At 37.2% G+C, this 27,776-nt stretch overlaps 1 protein-coding gene across 1 annotated transcript in view; it reads left to right on the forward strand.

Moving 5' to 3' along the window:
* Positions 1 to 1,399: 1,399 nt before the first annotated feature.
* The window catches only part of ADGRL2 (adhesion G protein-coupled receptor L2), a 393,922-nt gene continuing 367,545 nt past the window's right edge, over positions 1,400 to 27,776 (forward strand). The window contains exon 1 of the mRNA XM_049808145.1: positions 1,400 to 1,562. The gene's annotated coding sequence lies outside the window, so the exon portion shown is untranslated. The remainder of the gene's footprint in view (positions 1,563 to 27,776) is intronic.

Below are 27,776 nucleotides of genomic sequence, written 5' to 3' on the forward strand. Positions count from 1 at the left end.
AGAGGCATCATTCTGGAGAATGTGTTACAAGTAAATGTTGGTACCCTACACAGAGAACTCCTAGGGCTTTAGCCCAGAAATGTGGGTCGGGAACAGGAACACAACAGACTCGGTGTTGGACTCAGCTTGATCTGCAAATGAGCCGGAGACAGAATTTAGCTTTAGTTGTCTTTGTAGAGAGTTTCGCTCTATTGATCTCTGAACAAGCAGTATTTTACAGTAAGACGTGCCTCTTACAAGACAAAGTTCAACTGTTTTAACTGCTAATATAGGACTGTTTGTCCCATCAAATCTCACCAGATAATAATTCTTGAAGAATGTTAATTGCATCCATTCCTGTTTTCAGCCAGTGATGAAAGGACATGTGACCAGCCATTCTACTTTCTTTTCATGACTTTCGGTCTAATTTCTGAGTAGAATGAATACACGTAGATGTTCACAAAATTCTATATCATGGTGTAAAACCAACTTATTTGAAGTACTCTAAACAAAAGAAAGTTTTGTTCAGGTTCCTCTTGGATTGGATGCAGGTTCAAGAGGGTTGAACGTACTCTCATATTTCTCTAATCAGCTTAAGTACTGCATTTAAATCAAATCAGGAATGTGCAACAGGTAATGTTTGTGGTATTTATGGTAATAAGGGAGAAATTCTGAAGCGGTTGAATGCAAATTTTTTGTCTCTCTTTTGTCTTGATAGATTTTAGATAACGTTGAAAACACTGGCTGGAGCACACCCCATCACCCTGTTAGTGATCCTCCCGCACAGAATTGCTTTGAATGCTGCCTTCCCTTAACTATTTTAAGGACACCTGCACACTCACGAATAATAAATCTGTCAAGGCACACTTGGAAATATCCCATCTCCATTTGTACAAGTTACTTACTCTGCTCAAAGTATTTCCACGTTTAAAATCATTTGGCGGGGTTTACCAGATTTATAATCATTTGAGGCTTGCAGTATAAAACCCTAGCTGCATGACAGGCTGAGTTATTAAGTGTTTATAGAAATTTGATCAAATGGACCATCAGAAGCTGGGAGGAGCAGGGGGAGAGGGGGGGGAAATCTGTTTTAAACTCGACCGCAATGACAGCTTTCCTCATCTTACAAGAGTGACATGAAGAGGGAGCTGTAGCTCTTCTGAGACACAGCTCTGCCCGAACCAGCGTATCCAGCCAAGCGCCCCGATCTCCTCTCTCCTTCCTCGCTCTCCTCCGCTCCTCTCTCCTCCACTCACTCACTCACTCTCCCCCTTTTTTTTCTTTTTTTTCTTTTTTTTTTTTTTTATCCCTGTACCCCTGTGCCAGTTAATTTAAATGTATCTGTTCAAGTGGAGATAATCCATGCAAATCAGAGGCACTGGCTGCCAGTGCTTGATTCACAAAGAGAACTCAGCTTCAGGAGGTCACTCGTTCACAGCTGCTCCTCCCATTATATTTTTCCCTTATTGCAGAACTGCTGCATGTATACAGTGACTGAAAGGACTCAATTTACTGCAACTGCTGCCTGGTTTTACTTACAACTTTCTTTAAAGGGGGACTTACCTTCTATCAGTCTTACTAAGGTAGGAAGTCTGATTCTTCTAAAGACATGTAATGCCTCCAGTGTTTGCTAATTATCAGATCCCACTATAATGATGCGTATTGTCAGAATTAGGTCCTAATAGAATTGCGCCAGATGCCTGATGCTTTTGTTACTTGTGTGTATAGGTGCAACTGTTTAAACGGCTGTTTTACTGTTTATTTAGCTAGCTATGTACCACCCCCGCCCCCCACCCCACCCCCCCACCCCCCCGCCCCGTTTTCTTTTTCTTTCCGTAACGGCAGGTAGGATCTTAGCACAGCAGCTTTCTAATCTACAAATGGAATCTTCGGCCAAGTTTGTATTTTCTTTTAAAAATGTGTTCTAATGGCTATGTAAGTTAATGCCATGCTCTGTACCCCCCAAAGGAAAACAGTATCGAGAGAGCTTTCTGGCCTGAAACGTTATTAAGGTGCTATCTTTGGAGCAAAACAAACTGTTGAAAGGTTTTAAACAAAAATAAAAGGGTCACCTTTTACTTTGCAGTGTTGTAAACAAGGAAACTCCAGGCCTCGCTGCAAATGGGCCTGTCATAAATTTAGACCACAAGGTAAACATATAGTTAATAGGATTGCCAGCAGAAGTGGTGAAATGGAACCCTCACAGTTCTCAGTTAATATCCATTGTTTAGAAAGGTTGGACAGGAAGTGCTTGCTCTGCAAACAAAGTGCAACTCAGAAACAACTATTTGAATATGATTCTTAAAAAACTCCTTAAGAAAAGGGGAGTCCCGGGCTGCTTCATTAGTTACATTCTAACTTTGAACATACATCACATGAAATATTGAACCAATGCATCAGACAGCACACACTGGTTTTATGAAAGCAGACTGTAAATCTTGCATTTATTTATGTGTATTTCTTTGAATTTGTTGTCAGAATTTAGAGATGCAAATGATTAAAACTATGAAAACAACTTTGGATGTGTTAAATCACAAATAATGGATTTGAAGAGTAATATATTGAAAAAATTAGAATTATTCTGACTTACGCTTGTCCCACAGTAAAGTTCTTGTTTGTTGTCTTGCACAGCTGGAGTTAAGAAATGACAATGATTAGATCTGGAGCCACCCTGCTTTTGTATAGGCTTACTGTCTAACACACCCAAGTTAATCAAGTAACAGTTCCATGAAGCTTTAGACAGAGTTTAAAATGAAAATTTAGTTGACCAGCCAGGACAGAGAGAGAGGCATAGATATTCCCAAACATATCCTATCTAATTTCTTCAAGAACACTTGAGGCATACATTTTTCCATTTTAACTTTCTGGATTAGCGTGCTTCAGGAAAGAGCACTTGCTCACTATATTAAGTGCCTAAAATGTGCATCTTTTCTCTTTGATATACAGTCTGCTTTTTGAAAAAAAAATGTGTTCTGATTTTGGAGTACAGTACAAACATAGAGAGCCTTGTCATTGTTAGCATAAAGAAGACATCTACACAAGTATTACTGTGCAGAGGGCAATCTTTCTTTCTCTGGCATTTGTTAGGTTACTGTACAGAGAATTTAGCAGATAAATATCTTTTGCTTCATGGCATTTTGGAGATCCTATTGGTATGCAGGTTACCCTGTGAGGATGGCAACTGAAAAAAGAAATATGTTTTATAGCAGTGTGTAATAAAAGCCCTTCACAATGATGTAAGTGGAGTCTGACCTTTCTTTCTTATCCTGTAATTAGAATTTTTATTAACTCTTTCAAGTGCAGAGTTTTTTGAGTAAATCAATGTTACTTAGGGAGAACAAACATGCATTTTTGATCTATGAGTTTTAGAAGTAAAATTTTAGAATCATTTATAGACAGGGAAAAAGAAATATATTCTTCCCAGCAACTTGCTCCACACAAAGTAATTTTGATTTATAGAAAAGAGAGATTTGATACAGGCATCCTGGCTCCCCCTGAAGAAAGAAAAGAAGAAAAAAAAAAAAAAAGAAAGGGAAAAAAAGGCATTTCTAAAAAAGACTTCTTTCATTTTGTGAAAGAGAACGGGAATGGATTTTAGAGAAGAGAGCTGAACTTAAGGAAAGACATTAAGGGTCTTTTGTCTGAGTGAATCTCTGGCCAGGATAAAGTTGGGAAGTAAAGGTGATCCCTGTGGAGTTTAGCAATATACAGAGATGAGATTAGATGACTCGCCACTGGAGATATGAAAAATGGAGAAAAAGCCCTTTCCGAGGAAGATTTTTTGTAAGTGGATTAAAATATTGTTGCAGCAGACAGTTATTTCCTGCTTCCTTTCCACCTTTTACCCAATGACCAATGTCTTACAGGGACAAAAGTGTTCCTTAATGAGTCATCAACAGCATTTCATACAGTTACTTCCAAATTATGTACTCAATTCTCCTTGTAGGTTCACCAGGTTTACTTGATGTAACTCAGTTTAATTCCTTGTTACACTGAAATAAATGAGAAGAAATCAGGTGTTTATATTATTGAGGCCTCTGAATGTATTTTCAGTAAACTCTCAAAGGAGTGAACCTTTGTGTCGCATTTCAGGCTAGTTTATACTATACAGTTTTCTGAAGGAGATTGTCAGTGTCCTTCTCCAGCCAGTTCCTTTTTTTCTATTGGTGTGGTTTCTCCCTCTGCCTCTGCAAACTTGCCATTGCTATAGTAACTCAGTCAAACATCTCTTCAAGAGAAGTTACCTGATACTCCGCTGTAGTGTGCCTTGCAGCAGAATCTATAGGATGCAGTAAACCTTGTAGCTGTATATAATGCAGGGCTCTTAGTCCCATCAGGCTCTTTTCTGCTGGTTTTACAGAAGACACTTAAAAAGATAAATTATCACCTTAAAAGGATGCTATAGAGATTGTTAATAAGTTCCATCCAACTTCTGAAAGGCCTTAGTTGTTTTCAGCTCTAAGCAGGTACATTTGCTGAACTGTACCTTAAATAAATTCTAGAGAAGGAAGAAAATTTGAGAATCCTAAGAAGTAAGCGGTAGAGCCTTTGGGAAAATGTACAGCTATAAATGGGAAATCTAATTGTCAACAAAGTCTTCAGTCAATGATTTGTCATTAGTATTTTCTGTAATTGCATAGAAAGAATACATTCCCCACAGCCTCTCGTCAAATTACGTACACAATTATATCATATTCTCCTTTTTTGTATCATTGCCTTGTACTGTAGAGTAGATTATTAAAATGTAATGTTGCAGAGTACAGACCTTGCATTTCTTTTGCAGATAAAGCATGCTTATACCTCTAGGGGTTAAAAGCTGAATCAGATCCCTAACTTGCCTACTGACAGCCTTTGAAGTTGACTTTTATTTATTTATTTATTTTGGTCTAAAGGTTGAGATTGACATCCTTTTATATGTTTGGAATTCTTCAGCAGATGTAAAATGCTTGGTAATGACTGAAATTAACCTGAGGCTTTATATATCCATCTTCCCCAGGAACTGCACTGAAGCTTTAGTAACAGTTGAGAATTTTATGCAAACAACTATTCTCATGAGAACATTTCATTTTTCTGTCCTGTCGTACTCCCTTTATAATTTCTAGAGGTGTTTTAAGTCAAGCTAGAGCCTTTTGCTTCCCTTTCTCCCCAATACCTGTTCTGGGGAGTCTACATGAAAATTTTCACAGATGAAATGCACCAAAAGAGGGGCAGATAAAAAGAAAATAAGTGGAGTGGAAATGAATCTTTAAATGGCAAGTCTGTGAAACATTGAACATAGTTATCTGACGTTATGTCAGAGAGTGTTATCTCTTGAGGAGAAATGAGCGAGAGCAGTCCACACAGGAAAAGTAATTGTTGCTTTACTTCTGTCTGTTTATTTGGGATAGCTTGAACTGTCTCCCACTTTTTTATTTCTCTCAGTGTGAAAAGATTAACTATTAGAAATGCAGCCAGTAGGCATCTGACTCAAAAGCAATGCTCATTTGACCTTTGGACACAAAATATCTAATGCAAATGAAAATCTAAGCAACCTCAAAGATCACTGAGCACAAGAAATATGCAGAATGTGGGTCAGTAGAAATTCAACACTTTTAGAAATAAAAATAAAATAAACCACTGAAATCACTTGGTTAGATTAACATTTATTTCTCCATTCCACATCAGAGTATCAGATGTTGAGGTTTTGTCCAGCGTACCTGAGGCAAAAGATCTGTGGCAAAATTCTGTATTAGTTTTAACAACTGCAAGCAAAATATTAGGGAGAGGAACAAAGGGAAAAAGAAGAGTAAGACATGCTTAACCAATACATACGTATTTCTCAAAGGTTAGGTTTTGTAAGAGACAAAGAGTACATAGGAATTAAGATTTGTTTAAAGTCTGTGTGATGCTGCCGCTTCTTTATTTAAAGGTTACATTTGTCATTTAAGGGACTTCATCCCTCCCACTGTTTTAATTCTGCCAGTTTGGTTGGGGGTGGGGTGGGGTTTTTTTTAACCTTAGGGGGAATGTTACGTGAAAATGCATGACCGTGAATGGATAAAAATCCCTCAGTAGCTAGCCACTATTTCTTGCTTCTCTTCCTACCAAGTTACAAAGAAGGAAGGCAGAAGAGACAAAATGCATCCCATGTGAGACAAAGGACTGGAAGAGGGATGCAGGTTGTGTCTCTGGAGAAATAAAGCTAGTCACAACAGGCCACTGGAGCCAGGACTTTGATATGTAAGTTGCCCCTGCAGAATAGTCTGTGAGTTAAAAACTGCACTCTGAGGAAGAGGATGAAATACTTGTTAAAGTCAAGTAACCACCCCCATGCAGTTTTTGTTACCTAATCTTTGCACTAGCTGCGTTAGGTAAGTACGTAGAGCAGTAATAGTATAATGTTAATTGACAACCTGAAATTCAAAAAAGGGAAGAAATTTCAGAATTTGCTCTGGTAAACCTGAGGCTGTATAGCTCCCATCACCTTTACAGCTGAGGCAAGAATGGTTTACTTGGAGGATATAGGGGAGGCATATTAAGTTTTTCGTACTAAAACTTCATTGTCCATGTTGAGTCCAAACTTGATCACTGCAGAAAGAGCCAGCTGCGTGAGCAAGCAGCTCAGAAAAGGGGATCCACAGAGACCCCATTTGTAAGTGACCTTGTTCCACATTTCTTGCAGGCCACGGAACTGGTCTGCACTGAACTTTTCCGTAGTTTCAGGAGCTTCTGCACTTCCTGTCCAGTGAGTTACGTGTAACCTGGTGTCTCGTTTTTCAGGGGAGGGAGGGTGGTCCACAGAGAGACGCCTGAAAATTAAAGATAAATGTTGAGCTTGCCAGAAAACTATGCAGGCGATGCTCGATATCATTGGTCTTCCAAAGTCCACCAACCAGCCTCAATAATATGTCTATAAATGGCAAGATCAGAAGTGTTTCACAAATGTGTGTTATGTGGCCAGTCTTTACGTGGAGTATGCAGGACAGAGAGACAGACAGACACAGAAGAGTATTGAGGTAATATAAGAGACAGCCAAGGACATTATAAAAGGCTGCTTAAAAGGACAAGACATGGTTTACAGCCAGAACAGTTGGGTTTAATGTATTTAGGAATTACATTAATAGATTGTCAAAAACTAAACACAGCATGGCATTTCTGGGGATCTTCCTCGTCTTGTTTGGCATGTATCTTTTCTCTAATGTTCCACTCTCTCCCCCAGCTTCCTTCTATCCCCCCAAAAAATCCACCAAAAGTGTATCATAAAACCTGTTTAATTTCCTACAAAAGATTATACTAAGTGTGCTTTTAATGTAATGATGTCAGTGGCGGATGATAACATGTATTAGGTAGTGCAAACTGCTGATTATCTGTCAGGATAAATCTGTTTATTTCAGAAATAGCAGTCTGACAACCCCCTGTTGTTAATCATGAAAGTACATGCTAATGCCAGGTACTGTTTGGTTGGAGTCTCTCAGAGGAATGTGTTTGTTAGATTTTTGCTTTGACAGTTGTTACACCGAGTTTTGCAAGTTTTCTGTATATAGGTACACATATATATTTAAATATTTTTTTTTAAGAGAGAGGCTAGAGCAAAGCCGCTGATCTACCACTTAGGTTCACAGCAATTCAGAGGAAGGAATGACTTGTGAAAAGAGAGGGTGGATTATAGGATTACACAGCAGTTCAGACTGTGCCCATGGCTGGGTTCATCTTTAGTAATTTCAATGCAGACCCATTAGTGATGAGCAGTAAAATGCAAAAGGAAAGTTAGGGAGTTCTTTTTCCCCGGAAGTCACTCATCTTGTATTTGTTTATTTATTTTTCAGTATTTACAGCAGTTCCTTGTTATATCCTGAACTAAAAAGACCATCTCCAGATGATGCTCATACTATGCCTCTTTAATGAGATAAATGGTAAAGTGAACCAGCCAGCTTTTACAATGTTGTGAATTTGACCCAGCTTTTGTGTTGTAGAAAATGAATGTTATGTATTTTGAGTGAAAAATAAATGGAATACTGAGGTACAGTTTGCCAAATCTCAGGTGAAGAGGTATTTTGTCTGACTTTATTGCATTTTGATCATTTCATGAATGCCGTAAAATTCTGAATAGCATAATAAAAATTGATATTTATATTGACATTTCAGGATTCTAAATAGAAGCTGAGAAAATCTAAACAGACTTCAGTATCTCCACAGCTGTTCCTCCAAACCCATCGGAGTTTTGGCTAATTCACTTTTTCTCCCCACATACCTTCAATTGGCCCTAATATAAACATCTCTCTCTAAAGCAATTTCTCCCCGGAAGATTATGCACATCTTCATCTTAATTCAGAATTTACATGTGTACTTTGCATATTTTTGCATCAGTATGTGTGTTTTAAATTAGATAAAGGTCACTGTCATTCATAATCAAGAAGAAGGTGTATAAAAGGTCAGGATTCAATAAAAAAAACCTGATTAGATGTAGAGGTTTGTTCATATGATTCAGTATATCATTGGATAAGTGGAAATCATGAGTCAACAAATTAACCTTGGTATAATGGGTTACTTGCTTCATTAGGATCAGAAATGAGATTCACAATTTTTTTTCCAATGTACTCCTTGTTTGTCTCTGTAATAAGAAGAAATACTGTGGTGTTGATAGTTACGCAACTGAGTATTTTTACAATTTAATTGGGCTTAAAATGCAACACAAATGACAATTTTTGTGTTTAAAAAAAGGAACTGAGGCACCAAATACATTTGCTATGAATATAAATATCGATGAAATGAAAATTATGCACTGTAAAAATAGATAAGTTAATTTAAAATAATGGCCCGTATGTTTCATATAGGCTTTAGCTTAAGCATATTAAAGAGCCTATAACGAGTCAGCCTTTCAAGGTCTAGTGTCAGGAGGAGATCCAGATGTAAGTGAGCATGAACTAAGAGCAAGGATAAACTTGCACTCCGCATATTGGTTCTGCCACAAACTTTCCACATGTTCTTGGGTAAACCACCTACACTGACTGTGCCTCCACTTCCATCTGCAAAAAAAGGAAAAATAGTAACAGTGCTTATATTGTAGGAATGTTTCTGTTTCTACAGACATGGATTTACCAGGAGGGTTTAGGAGATTTCAGGATTTCTGCCACTGCCCTGTTCATTACACCATATTCTTGGTCACTTACTGCAGTCAAAATGGCAGGGCTGTGGATCTCTGCACTTGAAAACACCTGAGGTTTCTTCAGTAATATTTTCCAGGATAGATGAGAAATATCAGAAGTGGAAGGAGTCCATATTTACAAAATGATCTGGCTTAGGAAAGACAGCATTATTTATACAAAATGATAATACCCTATTCTCAACTTCAGACTGTACTAACTTGGTGAAGTTTTTATGATTCTACTATAAGCTTTTCCAAACAGATTTTTTTGTGGTGGGTTTGGGGGTGTGGGGGTTGGTTTTGGGGTGGTTTTTTTTGGCTGGAAAGTATTGCAACTATTTCAACCTGTACCATAGTTGAAAAGTCTATTAGAAAAGCAACATTACAATTAAAATAGTTATACATGTCAATGTTTCAGACTTTGTGTATTTCTTTAAGCTTTCTTCACGGCTATGTAGAATAAATATCAAGTTACTACTTGTTCATTTTTTTTTTCCCTTGGGCAGCACTCTGTACCTATTAAATCCTAAATATGAAAGAAAATTAGACTTGCCTGTTACCACTATAAGCTTACACCCAATGGTTTTCAAATAACATGTAGGTAATCTCTCTTCTGTAAACATAGAGTCTTGGGGTTGCTCATAATTAAAGCTGCAAGCATCACAATTAAACCTGACTCTTTTCTGATGTTCATATGCCTCATTCTCTCCCAAAATGTAATGGAAAAAAATACACTGAACCATGGTGAACTTTCCTTATTTATGACGTTCTTTGAATTTTATGCAGTTTTCGTACAGCTACAGCATTAGTCCATTATTTCATTCTTTCAAGGTCAATTGGGTATGAGCAGGACTTTCAGATGGGGCTTTAGCAAGTGAGATTGTAGTATGTGTTCCTGATCATTCAAAGGATCAAATAACTTTTTGTAATAACAGGGCTTAGCTTATTGTAAGTCCCAGCTTCTACCTCTCCTCTGTTTCGTAGGTTTATAGGCCTGAGTTGTTTGACTAGTGCTCACCTTACAGAGTTCTGCTGTAGGCAAACTCCTGATCTATGCTGGCCTTGGAAGAACCAAGCTACAGAGCTACTACATGGGAGTGGATGGAGGGTGTACCTCTGTGAGGATGCACGTAAATTAGGAGTGCGCTCTTGAAGGAAACCTCCTTATCCTCCCAAAGCACTGAGCTTTGGCCCACATCCAAAAATAGCCTTGTTCCTTCTGGATATCACTACGCTAGAGGATGTGTTTCAGGAGTGCCTCTGACAGGATTTGCCCAGTCGCAGGCATTCAGACCACAGGACCAAGCTAGAACTAGCCCAAATTAAAATACCGTGAAATATGCATGACGTGTATGTTGGGTTCTCGGTGTTTGACGATTCACACTACAAACTGGCTCCTATTGAGTGGCAGTACTTTCTAAGTTAGACATATCCTGAGACGTATCTACACAGCGAGTTGGCCCTAGACAGAATTCACCAGCTCTAACCTTTATTTCAATTTTAGGGAGTTATAGTGCGTCCAAGTCATTACATCTTGCGTCTTGCTACAGATATAACGTAAAAGGGAGCTTTGGCCACGTCATCAAAGCTAGGAAGCCATGCGGATCAAGGAACACCCGTTCTGTACTGTGGCCATCTCCTGTGACTGTCAGGTGATGAGGAAGATGCTCTTCATAGTCTCTCTTCTCTCAATAATATCCTTACAGTAACGACTAGAATTGGGTCCTATGTACATAGAAAGAAAAATTCTTCATGCTCCACTGAAGCTGAGGAAGTGACCTTAGGACACTGGACAGGACAATCTGGTGCATAACTTCTCAGAAGTGTAAAGCAAGCTAAACCACAGGGGTTTTGTAGATGATAACACAGCTATTCCAGTCAGTTTTGTGAGGGCTTTCTATGTAACATGGTAGGAGGCAACATGCAACTGGGTGGGAGTAGGAGTTTATGTAAAAGGACCAGATTTCTTCAGAGTCCTCTCCCTGAAGCAGTATTGTATCAGCTATTTTTGCAATTAGGCTGCTCTGGGACGAAGGGACTTTTGTCTTGTTCTTGCAGTATCTCATACAAATCTTTGGACTATGGTAGTGGGTAGTAGTCCCTGCCGACACCAATTTTCTTCAGCTGTGTAGATCTATCATTCTGTAAGTGATTTGTTTAGCCCATACCATCTGGGCTGGAATCTCTGTGAAGACAAGGTGTTGGAAATTAAAAATCTCCTAGTTCCGACACTGGTTTGCAAGGTACCTTTGGAAAAGTCACCTAGGTGAATTTTTGAAAACTTTAAGTTGTGAATTTAAATTTCATATTTAAGCATCTAAATTAGTGGTCTGATTTTAATGTGTGCTGACACTCACATTTTCAATCGACTTCAAAGGCAGTTGTGAGCGCTCAGAAGTCTAAACCTATGAAAATCAAGCCAGTTAGACACTCAAACTTGAAAGGTTTCTCCCATACCATTATTGTTATTTGCATTACTTTAGGAGCTTGAAACCCCAGTTATAGGATTGAAGTGCTAGGCACTGTATTTTATATCTCTTTTTTTTTTTTCTCATTTCTTTATGTGTAAAACCTGGCACACAAGGATGTTGTGATGATTGTTTGGTTAATATTTGTATATAGCTTTGAAAACTAAATGCTCTATAAACTCAGAATATAATTATTCATGGAAGAAAATGGTATTGCTATTATTCATTCCCTTTTGAAATAAGTTCCTTGGATTTTGAACTTGTCCTTAAGAACCAGAGTTGATACTGCATGCAGAATACGTACAATAAAATATAGGGGTCAAATTCATAATTTGCTGTTAAAATACATGCTATACCCATAGTAGTTTGAACAGTAAACAGAAATTAATTAGTCATATACTGTGTTTAATTTGAACAGAAATCCACAACATTTAACAACTCTTACATAATCCTCAGAGAAATTAAGTAGGATGATGAACCACAAAGCTTTCCTTAGAAACTTTTGTCCTATCCATACCTCTTTATTTTAGTTATGCTGATCCCTTACTAGCAAACAGTAGACTCTTTGTAACTGGGACCTACGTAAAGCTTGCTTTTTTCCCTGTGGATTCAATAACTAAGCTGCTTGGAACAGCTTTGATGAAACCATCTTCTTTTATAGAATGCAGTTCCGGCAGTGCTGATAAATCCCACAAAATGGTGTCAATTTAACTGATGTTTTCTTTGGAAACAAAACCAGGAGGGAAACTGGTAACACATTGGTGTTTTCAGAACAAACCTTTTACTAGAAATTATTTTCGTTTACATGTTTTTGATAACACAATCTTATACAACACAAAATTAAAATGAAACATTTTCATTTTGTCAAAATATTTGCTTAAAAAAATGTTTTTCACTCACAAATAATTAAGAAATAGTACAGAGAGAATTTTTAGTTTAGAACTTTTTAAATATTGAAGTGTGCTGAGAATCAGAGTTTCCAACTTCTGAAAAGCTAATGAGGTCAGTAGCAATGTTCCCATTGACTTCAGTAACATAGCACAATTGCTGTATCTGAGGAAATGCAATCATGATCTGCTTGAGTTTTTGTATGCCTAAATGCAATATGCATATGTATAACCTATTAGATCCCTAGTCTTAAATTAACACAGTATGTAAGCTTTTCTCAAGGAAAAGAAAATTGTTTTTTTAATATCAGAACTTTTACTGGGTTTTGGTGGTATGGCCCATGGCTATGACACCTTGACATAGGCACTTCCCAGTGCTATCAAATCAGGACTGCAATTTTAATGAATGTGAAAGTGAGGGTTGTTTTTTTTTTTCTTTTTTTCTTTTTTTTTTTTTTTTTTTTAAATAAGACAGGTGGTTTAAAACCAGGCACTAACTGATTAATAAGTTTGTTCATGCAGACCTTCATTCAGGCATCAGGAATAAGTGCTCTGTCTGCTTGATAAATATCCAGACTAAACACAAATGTTGTTATTTGTCAAATAGTAACTGTTTTAATGGGCAATTCTTCATGATCTTTAACAGCTATAAATTGATCTGCAGAACTCAGATGTCACAGCATAGTCCCAGTATTTCTAAGAATCCAACTTTAAGGAAACTACAGTACAAAAGAAGGAAATGCTTTAATTTACTCCAGGGACAGAGTACATTAGGCATAGTAATGAGGATTTTAGCAACAAGCAGCAAGTCAAGGATATTATTTTTCTACAAAGCAGATAATATAGTAATCAATCTAGACAGCCATTGTATATCTTCCAATACTTAGGATTTTAATAAAAGTAATCATCAAGAATTCTATTTAGACTTTCAGACCTTTACATCTTGAACCATTAAAAATAATGATACATGATTTTAATCTGTTTGGTGTAAACTGATTGATTTCTTGCTTGTAAACTGCACACTCTTCAGATAGATCAATTTTTACATTTACCATATCTAATTATTTTCTGTTTCCTTCTTGCTTTAAAAAGCGTAGATCATTTGGGGCTCCCTTTTCTTAACTGACAGTTTCTTGACAGCTAATACAAATAACAAAATAAAGCCTGTACAAGAGGTAGGTTGTATTTTATAAAAGGTTTAGCACAAGTGTTTATGTCCTCTCAGTACAAAGGGCTGTGCATGCTTCCTTTATCTTGTAGTCTCGAGTGGCAGCATTAACAAATCAACATTTTCTGCATTTCATACAAAATGTTTCATGTGATTACAAACCTGAGCCTGGATAGCTGAATGGAGTATGCCCAAAAACTGAAAAGAAAGACATATACCCCTGAGAAAAAGGTTCCAGACCCATATCTTCTGTGAGATCTGGGAAAGTCACTCTTTCGGAAACCGCGTAGAGAGATCAAATGTGATAATAAAGGCTCACAATTCCAGCAGGTTTCCCTAGAATAGTACTTCAGAAATGTGAGGTGTGGAAGAAAGGCAATCTGTGCCAGATACTGATTAAATTTCAGTCATCTATCCAAAGCAGTCCCTAGTTGCTTGTAAAATGCTCCATGTAATTACAGTAACTACAGTTTTTAAAGCAATTTACACATTAGCCTTTATCTTGGGTCTCTCTTTGTGGGTGCATTTCTTCTTTGGAATCAATATCCTTAAAATATATGTTAATATACTATATGAATTTGTAGCCTTATAGAGTCTTTAAAAATTCCATTTCTAGTATTTTCCTCATGGATTCCTCTTGGCTTTTGGAAAAGCTTAACTGTAATCAAATATCACACTCTGGATGTTTAGCTAACATTGTTCAGTGACCCCAGCGGTAAGTCACAACCATATTTAAAACTGTTAAGGAGTTAGAAGTTGATGCAAAATCAAACCAGGATATATTAAAATGCTGCCAGGATAAAATAATATTAAGGGCTAAACTTTGTCCTTTGCTAGTTACACAGGTGCAAATGTCAAACTTGGCAAATCCTTTCAAAACTTTGTGTGTCCTAATCTTTCAAATCTTCTTCTAGTCATTGGGCACGGAAGATTTCGCTAATGCAGGAGCCACTTTTGTAGTTACAGGATGAACACAGGCCAAATAAAAGGGGTCTGGCTCATTGCTGTGATATTCCAATTTTAAACTAATGTAAGTGTGAATTTTGGAAGGAAACTAAACTGGCTATTTCATTAAAGTTGTGCTGTACAGAAGAAATGCAAGGAGTGAATCAAACTCCTCACAGTCAGTAAAACTGTTCCCACCAGAGTTGCATAGTGCAGCTGCAGGTAGCGTTAAGCATTTTTTTGTTGTTGTTTTATTCTGTTTGTTCAAGGTGCCTTTTGTAACTGCCAAACACAGTAAAGCTCCTTAGTTACTCTGCATCTCGTTGTTACCAAGGCTATTATCCTAACTGGGGCTAATAATATGAAGCACATTTATGTTTGTGTAGGAAAACTAGGGTCACTAGAGATAATCCAAAAAGTTGTCCCACAAGGGATTATCTAGGATGCTGTTTTCCAAAACTGTCACATATCAGAAAAAGGGCAAAGCACTTGTAACTCTTGTGATTGATCCTCTGTCAAGTCATGATTGCTGTCACCAGCAGGTTACATTCCTTCAACAAAGCAGTAGGCGCTGCTGCATTTTAAGCTAAACCAGTTAGGCTTCCAGTGTCATTTTCCCTTCCTTATCTCTTTCCATACTTCATTCTCTCACATTAAAAGAGATAAATTTTCAGCGGAAAAGAGAAGATGACATGTGCAAGATCCTTGTGTAGTACATAGTAATATGCCTTAAAATTAGTGCCCCTTCCTTGCTGCCATTAGGTTTATTGTTCTTAGCTGTTGTGCCCGGCTAAGGACATGGTTCCACACACTCTAGTTTTTATGTGGGGAAGCAGACCTATGTGTGACACCAAATACTTTCTTTGGGCCTGAGGACTTTTCATAGTTGGCCTTATAGGCCCTGAAATCCCAAGGCTAAAACATTTACTTGAGATGTGAGGGCAGGAACAATTCATCTGTTAGAGGTTAAATGCAGGCTTTAGTGGCCTATTGGACAAAACTGTACATTTAAGATTCTCATGAAATACCAGATGTTTTTCAAGCTGATTTTGAAATTAAATGCTTGTATGTGGTTCTGTCCAAAGACTCTGTGCCATCTTGTACCATCAAACCCCATTGGTTTGTTAGGCTGTGGTCAAGGATATATGGGGCCCTTTGTCTTTATCTATCCAGAGTACTCTCTGTGTTTTTCTTTTTCCCTGTTGTCTTTCAGTCTTTGAAAGTGTTCGGTGGATAGACCCATAGTTCTCAGATATTTCCATCCATATTTCTAACGAATGTCAGATTTTTTTGTTGAATTTTCCAGTAAGTCCTGGCATTTGTAATTTATTTACATTAATTAATTTATTGTCATTTAATACCTAGTTGTTTTCAAAGGCCTTTATTTCCAAAGATATCTCTCAGTAAATCTGGTAGATTTCCTGCTTTCATATCCATATATTAAGCTGCAGGTAAGATTTGAATTAAACATTCAGTCTTTGTTTTTAAAATTAAGAATTTTTCTACGATCAACTCCTATTTAAAATGGTTGTCAGTTAACTGTTGATTTTTGTGAAAGATTCTCTACTGAGTGCCAGCCTTTACAAAATGTTCTCAAATAGCCTCATCAGGCTAGACTCTAGCTTGCCTTGCACAAAAGGTAATGCTCTGCCTGCTTTGACTTGGAGTTCGTGGAAAAGCATTCCTGAGCAAGCGATGGAAAATGGCTCTTCCCCAGTGGTCTGTCGCCTCCTCTTCTGCCAGAAGTTGCCATCCTCCCATCTCTGCTTGTGGAGAAGTTTGTGTACACATTCCTTTGCATTGCAGCAAAATGAGCTGGGAAAGCTTAATGGACTGTTGAAGGTGAGTATGAGCTGACCCAGCTCATTTTGTCTGAAATGGATTGAAAAGCACTCACCTGACCTCCTTCCTCTGTCAGACCTCGGGGGTAGCAGCTTCCCGTGATGGAAAACAGCACCAACCAATTCAGTGAGATCCTGAAGAAGACTTTTGTCTGTGTCCTGAAAAGCAGGTTCATAAGTCACATTACCTTTTCTCCAGCCTTTACGGAAAGACTTCTATCAACTGTAAATGAGGAGTTGACTTTTAAGGGAAGCTAAGCAACCAGCAGTGAATTACAAGTAGGCAACACAGCTTTTTTTTGAAGCTATGGCCATAGCCTCTATTGGTCATTTCAATTACTGAATGTCTAGGGGCAAAAAGTCCAGGCCAAATTTAGCAAAGTCTGTAACAGCAGTAATAAAATGCTGTCTCTGGCAAATTCTCTCTTCTCTAGACGGTGGTTCATTTTTAAAAATTACTGTCTAGGTGGTTGAGACTTTATTCTCTTTAGCAAAGAGACTTCTGGAGCTGAAAGGCTGTTTCAAATAACCATATCCTGACTCCTAGTTTTTAACCCATTTTTCTCCTTATAAATAACATGCAGAAAGCTGGAGAACCTAAAACGTCCACATAAATTTTCCAAAATAATCTCATGTTCTCCATACTCATGAATGCAGCTGATGCCTCCATTATTTCATACATTAGTAAGGCAACTGATTCATCTCTCCTACTCTTTTGCCCTCTAATATAATGTTTGAATCAGGAATTGTTCAAGTTCTCATTAGGTTTGTTGTGGGGTTTCATAATGAATTCTTTTTTTGCAAGCTGGAGAGTCTTTTGATTTTTGCTTGCATATTCATAAAAGAACTATGTCATAAACAAAGGCTAAATCTGGCACTACTCTCTTGCTAAGCCACGCTAAGACTGTGTTGTATCTTTCTACACTTTACCTCATAAAGAAAACAATGTCAATGCCAAGTATGGAAGGTGAAGAAGGTTGCTATTTAAAGAATAATTTTCTGGCCCACGCAGCACCATTGGAGGCACATCATAAACAAAAAGAAGGTACATTGCTTTTCTTCCACAGTGCAAAAGTCTGCCTTGGTCTATCCTGACAGGAAAGACAATACACTTCTCTGTGCAAGATTGTTCAGTACAATCCAGCTGCTCAGTAGGAATGCATCTCTTCCTATATTTATATATAGAGAGATAAGTAAAAAATACACATGTTTTCAGAGTCCGTTTTTAACCCACACTCTCCCTCTAACACAAATGCCCACATGAATCAATGAGATTTATCCTGTCAACATGAAAAGAAAAGCATATATTGATAGATAATGTACATGAATACGCTGGTCAAGCAACAGACTCAGGCTTAACTGATATGTTTCATTCAGTGGCAAGTATATTTGCTTAGGGCAGCAAAAAACTTCTGTATCTCCTAATGATGTGGAACTGAATTCTTTATCTCCCCTGCTGCTAGCTTGCTTTTAAGGCAGAACTGGAGATATCTATCACAACTAAATAGGTATTTTGTAAATTGTACTTAACTTAGCTACCTTTAAGAAAAGTTCCAAACCACATATTGTATAACCATTGCCAGAGATTTTATCTAGCTTGGCTGGAAAAACAACTTAATGCTACATTCTTCTTGCCAATCAGCACAACAGAATTTTGTTTTTTGTCTACTCTCAGCTAAGAGGCCAGTATTACAGGCAGAATTTTGACTTCCAGTTTCTGTTTTCTTTTATACCATGGGCCTGTTTAGGTTACTCACAGAAATGTCAACAATAATACATAAAATCACTGTCATGTGAAGTAATTGTTTAGTTGATCAGTTTTCTATTCCATTTCTTTAATACATTTTTTCCAAGAATAATGATTATATTTATAGAAATATAATAATTTTCCATGCTAAAGTAAAATGGTATTTGACATTAACAAAAGGTCAGGTGTCATACTGTAAACCACAATGAGTATTGCTTTTAAAGATTATTGAATTAAGAGGTACATATATTTGACAAAGTATAGAATTCCAATAACTGCCATAGTAGCAGTGCCCTTTTACATGCCATGGATTTATTGACATTTGCTAACTGTAAAAATGCAAAACAGTTTGCATTTAATAGGCACTATCAATTTAAAAACTAAAAATGCCTCATTGAAGAACATGTCTATTTTCAACAATTCATTCTGGTTTTGTATGCACACGTTTGGACACCCATATATCTGTGCATCCCACTGTGATTGTGGTTCATGTGGACAAATATATGTTCACTTTTTGAAGGCACTTCCGCATTGTGCATCTTTATGCAAGAATAAACCATACCTTTGTTTTTCTTCCTTAAAAAAATAGTGATACTGCCCTGTAAATCTGATCCAAGACTTTTCAGAGGAGTAAGTTAAAATGAGTGTGAGGGCAGCGTCATAGCCTCTCCATGGTATTTGCCCATACCACAGATCTGTCACGTTTCGGTGTGATTGACTGGCCTTAACTGAAGTCCCAGGACTTTTAAGGGTCAGAATCATTGTTGGAATTATGCCAGAGCTTGTCTGGATGAAACACCAGTAGTTCAAGAACTGCCAGTGTGTTTCAAGCTGTGAGGGCAGATTAGCTGAAAAGGAATTTTAGCATTGATAGGTTTGAATAATAATACTTTGCAAACGTGTGCTTGAGGTTAATAATAATAGATAAGCTATAGAGAAGCTATAGAGAATAATAATAATAGAAAAGCTATAGAGAAGAAGGCTCCTTCTGTTCCACAAAACTGTCCCACACTACAATAAAAGTCTTACAAGGATAAACCATTTATTAACCAAATGAGTTAACTTTCATTTTAAAGGGATATTACACTTTCAAATTCATCTGTATTTTCAAACAACTTTATCTGATAATATCAGATGGGTTTCATATAACAGAAGAGGTCTTAAGGTTTTTGTTGTTTGTTGTTGCTGTGGTGTTGGTTTGTTTTTTTTTTTTAATTTGCAGCATATCTTTCAATATTTAGTGACACAGCCTAGCTGAAAATCCCAGACTGCTCAGTTCTGTGTTCAATGTTTAAGAGAGAGATTTTCACCTAAAAATCTGCATTTTAAATAGTTTCCTATATACAGAATGTGGATTCAAAAGAAGGCAGCAATCTAACAGGTTTTCATTAGTCATCATCCACTTGTCAACTGCAAGGGTGCCCTTCAGGGTACCTTTAACCCTTCCTTTGTTCATCCTTTCTGGACCTTTTAAGGCTCTGGTCTCACTACTTCTGCTAACTGCAGGGCTGTTCTCTGGTCTTTTTCCTTCAAACCACATCAGCCATTATACTCAAGAACTGAAGTCTTATTTATAAAGGAACAGTTAAAATTGAAACAATGTGTGGTGCTTTCCTCTAAAATGAGTTGTTAAAAAAAAAAAAAAAAAAAAAAAAACACAAACAAAAACCAAAGGCAAAACATACATGCAGTGTAGCATCTGATAGGTTGATTGTGTACAGTACCTCAGGTTTTGATGTGAGAATTGCCATGATGGATAGATAGAAGGCTTGTTTTCACTGAACAGTGACACAAATATAGTCACATATAATTCAAAGTCAGCACTCAATTTTCAAACATGGGTGCCTTAACAATACTGCCAAATCTTGCATTTGCTCTATTAAATCAGCACTTAGGCAACTAAAACAGCCATTTGAGTGACAATTTGAACATACTAATGAGGTATTCAGAGTCAGCAATTGAAAAATACACATTGGCCTTTTGAATTTAAGCCAAGATTGGTTCTGGGTTATATTAAGAAGGTTTAAGACTTTATCAAAGGATCAAAATCATTTCTGAATTTATCTTAATCTTTCTGGGAGAGAGGCAGATGGGATCAGATTTCTTTGTGAAGTCTTCACTGTTTTCCTACCTTCCCCTGTTTTTTGATGTAAAACTTTCCTTTGTCATTTTATTATTCATTTATTGTGTTTTGGTTCATAAGCAGGTCAAAAAACATCCTTCTAAAGACTTCCTCACTTTCACTCTCATTCACTACAGTTCTCACCACGGCACAACATGTTCCTGTAGAAGTCCCTACATCACTTCTGCTGCCACAAAACTGTTTTGCTATGGCTGTATTCCTTCCTCTTTTTTTGCCCTGTGTCTCTTGCCATCATCAAAACCAAGTTTAGCTGAACCTAGAGGGATCCGTGTTGGATAGGAATTTTGGCTGACACCCAGACCAGCTTTTGTTCTGCCTAAATAGTTTTGTTCACATAGATATCAAGTCTTTCATTTTTGTTGTTGTTCTTTCTTTTTTTATGTATTCATCTATTTTCTAAAAAAATTTAAGACAATGAAAAATAGTACAGATCATATTTATCATAGAGATGAAAAGTCTCTCTTACGCTTTACTTTTCTTAGAAAGCTAACTAGAAAATGTATCTTTAATTATGACTGTGCCTTTCAAGAACTAAACCAAAGTATGAACTATTCAATGCCATTCTTGTTATTAATTTATTAGTAGTATTAGTGTGCTATCTACAAGCCCTTGTTCTTACTAGAAGCCCACTGCGCTAGACTCCTTCTAAACAGATTAGAGAAATTCCTGTGCTATGTGTTACTGCAAGATAGTACAAATAGTACAAAACAGAAGACAACGAGACAAAATTTGCCAACATAATAAGCAGTATTCTTTGCAAACCATAAACCTCACCATTCACAGGTGCAACAGAGCAAAGAGGTTTTAAGGAGGAATTTTAAGTGAAACAATAATGTGTTACTTAACAGACAAATTAGCTCAGATATTATTGGGCATGCTCTCTGTCTATTCTGATAATGTAATCTATTTTAGCTTATTTGCTAGCTCCTTGAAATTGCTAGGTATCCATTTACTGGATTAATTAATTAAACATATTTAAATTATGCATTAGTCATGGCTTTAGAAAGTTAGAGCAAATAACATAGGCTTTATTAATTTTTTCCCTCTCCTGTAATTCTCCTATCCACCATCTCTAATTTTCATCAATTTTACTTTCTTTCTTTTTTTTTCTTCCTTTTAATTTTTTGTTAATTTTTAAATACTGCTGTTTGTTTCACCACTGGCTGAGAAAGGAGCAGGTGTCTTTTCTCTGAAGTGACACCACAGCTGATCTGTGGAACAACTGAGAACAGAGTTGTCCCTAGGGACGAAGCGCACCCAGTTTTTCCCATGACAAGCTGTCAGGGCTGGAGGCTTAATAAATTAAAGGGATTTTTTTTTTTTTTAAGCAAAATATTTTCCACCACACTTATATTTTCAGAACATTGTTCTGTCCTTGTACAGGAGACAGGGAAATGTAAATGTCAAACATTCACTTCTGTTTAAATGGGCTCATTATACCACAACATGTTGAGTTTTTTTCCCTACCGGCCGGTTCTTTTCACTGTCGTATCCTGTAAGCACTTTCCTTGCACCTGCCTGAGGAGACTAATCCTCTATTAAAACATGTTCAAACTGAGCGAAGGCAGAAATAGCAGCCATTTCGCTCAAACAAAATTAATCAAAACCTTGTAAAAATAAATAAATCAGGGTAGATTTCGTGAAGACATTTGGCTGTTTGGTCTGTAGTTGAAGCCCAGTTACCTCACTATTTCCATCTGGAGAGCAGGCCTTGCCCTTAGGGCATGGACCTGTTTTGAAAACAGTGCAAAGAAAACTCCGCCAAATGTAGGTCCTCGGCTGTGATATGAGTATGACTGCCATACAGACCTCACCGTTCTGGGGGCACAGTCTTCCTTCACTAGTGTACTCCCCAAGGATCGGCCATGCTCTCATTCTCTTCTCCAGGATCGTGGTTATTTATTTAGATGGACCCATAATTATGGGTAGTAATATGGATAATGTGTACTTCTCTCCCGGCTTTCATTCAGTATTAGACTCTACAGGGAGCTGCGGAAACATTGCAGAGGATGGTGATGTCGTTGACTGGTTCATTGAGTAGAGAAGCTGCCTCTGCCAGATAACAAAGAACTACAGTCTGACAGGGCGAAGGTAGAGAGAAAATCTGTTCCGACATGGTAAATCAGCAGGCTAAATTCTGTGTGCCCGAAGTGCACTAAGAACAGAAGTCCCATGGGGCAGCCTTCATCAGTTTAAAGTACAGGGCTGAGCACATTCACAATGCTCAATAAATGACCATATTAAAAAAAAAAACAAACAAATCCAAACGTACCACCAATAACAACAGCCCCCCCACCCCTGAAAAACTCCTTGCAACTGCTGCACATAAAGCCATGTAGATAATTTATGATACAAGGTTACATTTTTGTATAGCTAAACCCATCTCTGTTAATGAAGCTGGTATAAAGATCAAGGATAAACAGTAAACTGTTTAATTTGAAGACAGTCAAATTATATGAATAAATGCGGTCATGCTAGTTGCAATGAATTTTCAACTCCTAAGCATTTTGTGTCATTCTAAGTTGGATCTATGAATGGATTCTGTTGACATTTGATGTCAGTAAATGATTTATAACCCAAAAAAGTCACTTGAAAATGCAATACTGACAATGTTCTCTCCTATTTGTACAACTTTTATTCTCATTTGTTTCATAACATCATCTTTCATAAGATGGCTTTTGCTGTGTGTTTCACTAAGAAGGAAATTTGAAATCCCCCTGTCTTACAAACATATCCCTCCCAAAACCACTCACTGAAGTTGTCCCTCCAAGAAAGGGAAAAAAGGTCTGTGCTGTTGCCGAGAGACATACCATACAATCTTAAATCCAGACAAAAAAGAGCTGGATTGATGCCAGGTGTTTTTCTGGAGGCTCAAATATATCTAGATACTTCTCAGAGAAAGTTGTTGTGGAACAGTAATTTAGAATAATGTACAGTGAAACCAGGCATAATTAAATCTACAAACAACTCCCTTTCCCTTTCTGAAGCATTAGGGCTCAAGTGGTACGTTATTTTAGTTTGGTCCCAAGTACCTTAATATATATGATCTGGTATCTGCTGAAAAGATTCCTTTCATAATGCTAACAAAATACAATTACTGCTAACGTGTTTCTGAAATAAGATTATATGGAGCACCTCAGCAGCTGATTGTGATTTTAACTACAGATTTCCACAAATGAGTAAAAATGGTAAGAACTCCTTTACACTCCTTCACAAGTTTCAAGTAGACAAAGAAATCGTATAATACCCGTCATTCACATTGTGGAGCAGAAGCCTGTTAGTATGGCAAAATATCAGTTTTCTGCTTTTCCTTTTATCATATGTTTGGGACAGCATCTCAGCTGGTTTCTGATACAGACCAGCACAAAAGTTATACTCAAGCAGGGACAAGAAAGTAGAGAAGTTCAACAGACTGAATCATAAGACCTGCTGAGGTTCAAGAGGGACAGCTTATGTACTAGCTTGTGCTAATGGTTGCTCTTTCAGACGAATTCCAGCCTTTAGAGACTAGCCTGAGATTTCAAGCCCATACAATAGTATAATTCAATCTATGAAGCAACATGCACTAGTAGGAGAAACAGTGTGTGGAACCGTGGAAGTTTTTAAGACCCTGTGAAAAAAAGCATTACTAACATTGCTGAATTATTATCGGAGTGTTTTTTAACAAAATTAAATCTTTCTTTGAAATGTCACACTATACAAAGGATATAGAAATCACAAATAATTTAACTTGCAGATTACGCCAAGGATATCTGGGTACAGTAGGTGTAACAGCTTAACAGTTAAGTTTTTCTAAAAATTTTGCTAAGAATTTTCTGTGGCCCATTTCTAAAATATTGCCTATGATTTTAAAATCCGACTCTTTAAATATTATACTATTAATTCCTGAAGCTGCAAGATCCACAGAATTTCAACACAATAAGCCATAGTAATTTGTGCTGAAACTCCACTGACTTCACTAGAGCTAACCCTGAGGTGAATTAAACATGACATTTTATTGTTCTGGTCATCTTGTACAGCAGCCTTTTTTCACTTATAAAGCAATATGGTTTAATATATTCTTCTTGTCCTCAGTCCTGCTTTTGAATTACTTTAATAACAGTTGTAAATAAGCAAAGCTCATATGATGGTCCTATTACCTACTTATTAACTTCAGATCCCATGATGGATTGTACAGAATATTGGAAGATATGCACTTCGGGGGACCTGCATCTGATATATACATGTAGCTCATGTTAACATTAATATGAAACTTAGATAGCATATCTCATTTAAACATCTTGTATGTAATACAAATAAACAAAAGACCTCTTACTCTTTATTCAAAAAAGCATGGGACAGAAAAATGCATTCTCATGCCTGGACATGAGAGGAATATATAGGTTATAAGATACGTGGTGAGAAAAATCACAGATTCTTTCCAACTCATTCAGTTTTGAAGGCCTGTAAATCACAAATGTCCTACTGCAGTCAATTTGAGAGACTACAGGGATACAAAAGACTTGTGCTGATACTGTCTTCAGGGATAAATGCAAAGCTCATTCTCAGCCAGGTGATCTCTTCATGTAATACAGTCCTTTTTCTACACTGTGCATGTACAGCCTTTGTCAGTCTCCCTCTTCCAGCCCAGAGTTCCCCTTTACGCTCCCCTGAAATCCTGGTCTTCGACACAGATCTCTCGAAGTCTGTTTGGCTGAGGAATATCCCCACTTCCTGCTGTTCAATACCCTGAGCAGGGCCCTAATTTGCTGCTTGAGTTAACTTCATCCAGGCCATTGGGCTCTCATAAATCCCATCGCAGGGACTTTATGATATTCTTCGTTTTATTTTATTCTGAAAACTCCTGTGCCTAAGGTTATCAGATTATGGGAGTTTCATTTCTCAGCAAAAACACCAACCCCAAAAGCTAAAAACACAAAAAATAAATAAGAATCTAAATTACAGTTGTTGAAGGGGTTTTATTCTCATTATTTCTGAGATAAGCCCTTGATTTTACAAGAAGCATAAATATGATTGTTAAACACTTAGTTATTCAATATCACTCCTCTAGGAAAAATAATATTTCAAGAAAATGAATTTTGTAATATTTCATCTTAACCCATTATTCCTTGCATTTCAAAGAAAAGTGTCAGTGCTCCTCATGCTATTAATGTCTATCTTTTCTGTTTGGTCGTGTCTAGTATCTTAAGCATGGTACTGTTGAAGCCAACTGCACAACTCATAAATTCTGTCTACCTAACAACATGTAATGTTTTGTAATGCCTAAAAACTGTTATGGAGGTTTAACTGACAAATCTAAGGATAGCATTCATCTCTAAGAAAACACACAGAATGACAGGAATGTTTAAAATTATCTCCTGACAAATGCCAAAAGGGGTGGGGGGTGTATTTTTCCTTTAACTGAATTTCTTCGGTCTACTCCATAGACTATTGTTTGTCAATTTCGTAAAAACGCTTAAGAAATTAGAATAGCTTTTGAAATGAAGATCCAGCCAAGCTTCTCTAGTGTACTACTCAGACATAGTAAACAATTACATTACATAAACCAACCATCTGAACAGAAATGATAATTAAAGTAATGCATCGGTGTGCTTCATTGATTTATGAATTTGTTTAATGATTCCTGTTAGAACAGCAGAAGCCATTATGCATTCACTGATTTTAAGAGACGGTATATAGTTGTGTGACCTTTCACTAAAGAACAAAAGTAATATTCCTGAGCTATCAAAGAAATTATGAAAGATTTGTTGTTATGACAAACTTGACAACAATTTGAAAATAACATCCCAAACCCATTAATTTTCTTCATCTACAAAGCAGTTCCCATTGTCTGAACTACTATTCAGGAAAGAGTAGAGGAATCTGCCTAGTCAATGCTTGCATGTGGGTTCCTGTCTGAAACAAATAAAATAAAAGAATCCAGGGCTAAATTTATCTGAATTTGATTCAGATTCAACCCAACCAAGTACCCCATGTTCCTGGCTGAAAGGTAGTAGCCCACACTCCCCACCCAATTATTGTTATTCACTGGCATTTGGAGTGCCCATCCAAAATCAGAGCTCCACTGTGTGAATTGTGGTTAACACGTACACTGAAATAGAGTCTCTGACCTAAAACGCTTATGATCTAGACAGACAGTTGGGGAAAACCCAAGCATACAAATGAAAGCATACAAATAATAACCTCCTGCTGAAATCCAAGGAGATTTTACTCTCTGTTTTAAGCTAATTCTCAGTGATATTGAAAATCTCACCCACAAAGAACAAGCAAATATATTATCTTGCTGTTATGGAGATGGGGAGCTTAAGCAGAAAAAGATGAAGTATGTTATCCAGCTCTGTGCAGGAATTTTGTGGTAAGACTGAGTGTTAAAAACAGGATCATAGATTTTTGCAGCAGGTCAACATACCTACTTCCCTGCCACAGATGTATCCTGCTCTGCCCAGAATAGTTTTGTGGAGAGGGTCTTCTCCTGCCTGTAATATGCATCCATTAGTGCTGATGAAATCCACACCAGGTACTAAGAGTAAATAGTATCGAATGCCTTCAAACCTTGACACAGCGGGGGGGCATCCTGAGAGTAAGGAAGGAGGAGTCTTTTAAATTAGCTGTTGTAAAACAAATGGAAAGGTCCAGAGGGTGCATTTGACATTTATCTGTGTATTTCCTTGCTTTTGTTGTTTTCTGTCATTGTCCTATCGCTTCACTCCCCTTGATTTTTGTGTAAACTTCCTTGTTTGTTTGCTTTTCTGATAACTTGTAGAGTAAACTACTCCTTCGCAAGAGAAAAATGCAGCTGGGAGAATAAGGTGGGGGAAGGGTTTCTGCCTGGAATACTTTCAAAATGGCATCATAGTTGCTTGTGACTTTGAGCACTGTGAAACATTTGTTTGTCTTGCTTTCTTTCCTTGTTTTTCACAGTCCTCTTCAATCTCCCAAGCAGCTGGTAGAAAGAGAGAATCCCCTACAACACTAAACACATTTTCTTATTTACTGTTAAGTCTACATTTTCACACATAGCAGAGATTGCACATGCCAATATATCTTTTTAATTGAATGTGAAACTTGTCACATCAGGTTGTAAGTCCCTTGAAGTCCCAGAGCCCATTTTGGACTGGGCTGACGCTTCAAAGAAGAAGGGAACAAGAATGGAAAGCTCTTTGAATCACAAAGAAACAAATTAAAACACTCCATCAGACTTCAATCCTCAATTAGGCTTTTTCCCCGTGTATTTTGTCTGCCAAAATCCATAAAATACTTTCAGAATGGCAACATGATGATCTAGAGACCAACTCTTTATCTCCCTATCATTTTAGCATCTCAGTTCATTCAGGCAATTAGACTTTTTTTTTTTATGAATACAGAGGTGGATGAGAAACTGTGAATTTAGGAGAGAGAAGACCCTCAGTCCTAAAATTGGACTTTGTTTTAGTAATAGTATTTTGTCCTTAACTGAGACTGCCATTCACATTCA

This window comes from Accipiter gentilis, chromosome 8, assembly GCF_929443795.1.
Source record: "Accipiter gentilis chromosome 8, bAccGen1.1, whole genome shotgun sequence".
Taxonomy (NCBI): domain Eukaryota; kingdom Metazoa; phylum Chordata; class Aves; order Accipitriformes; family Accipitridae; genus Astur; species Astur gentilis.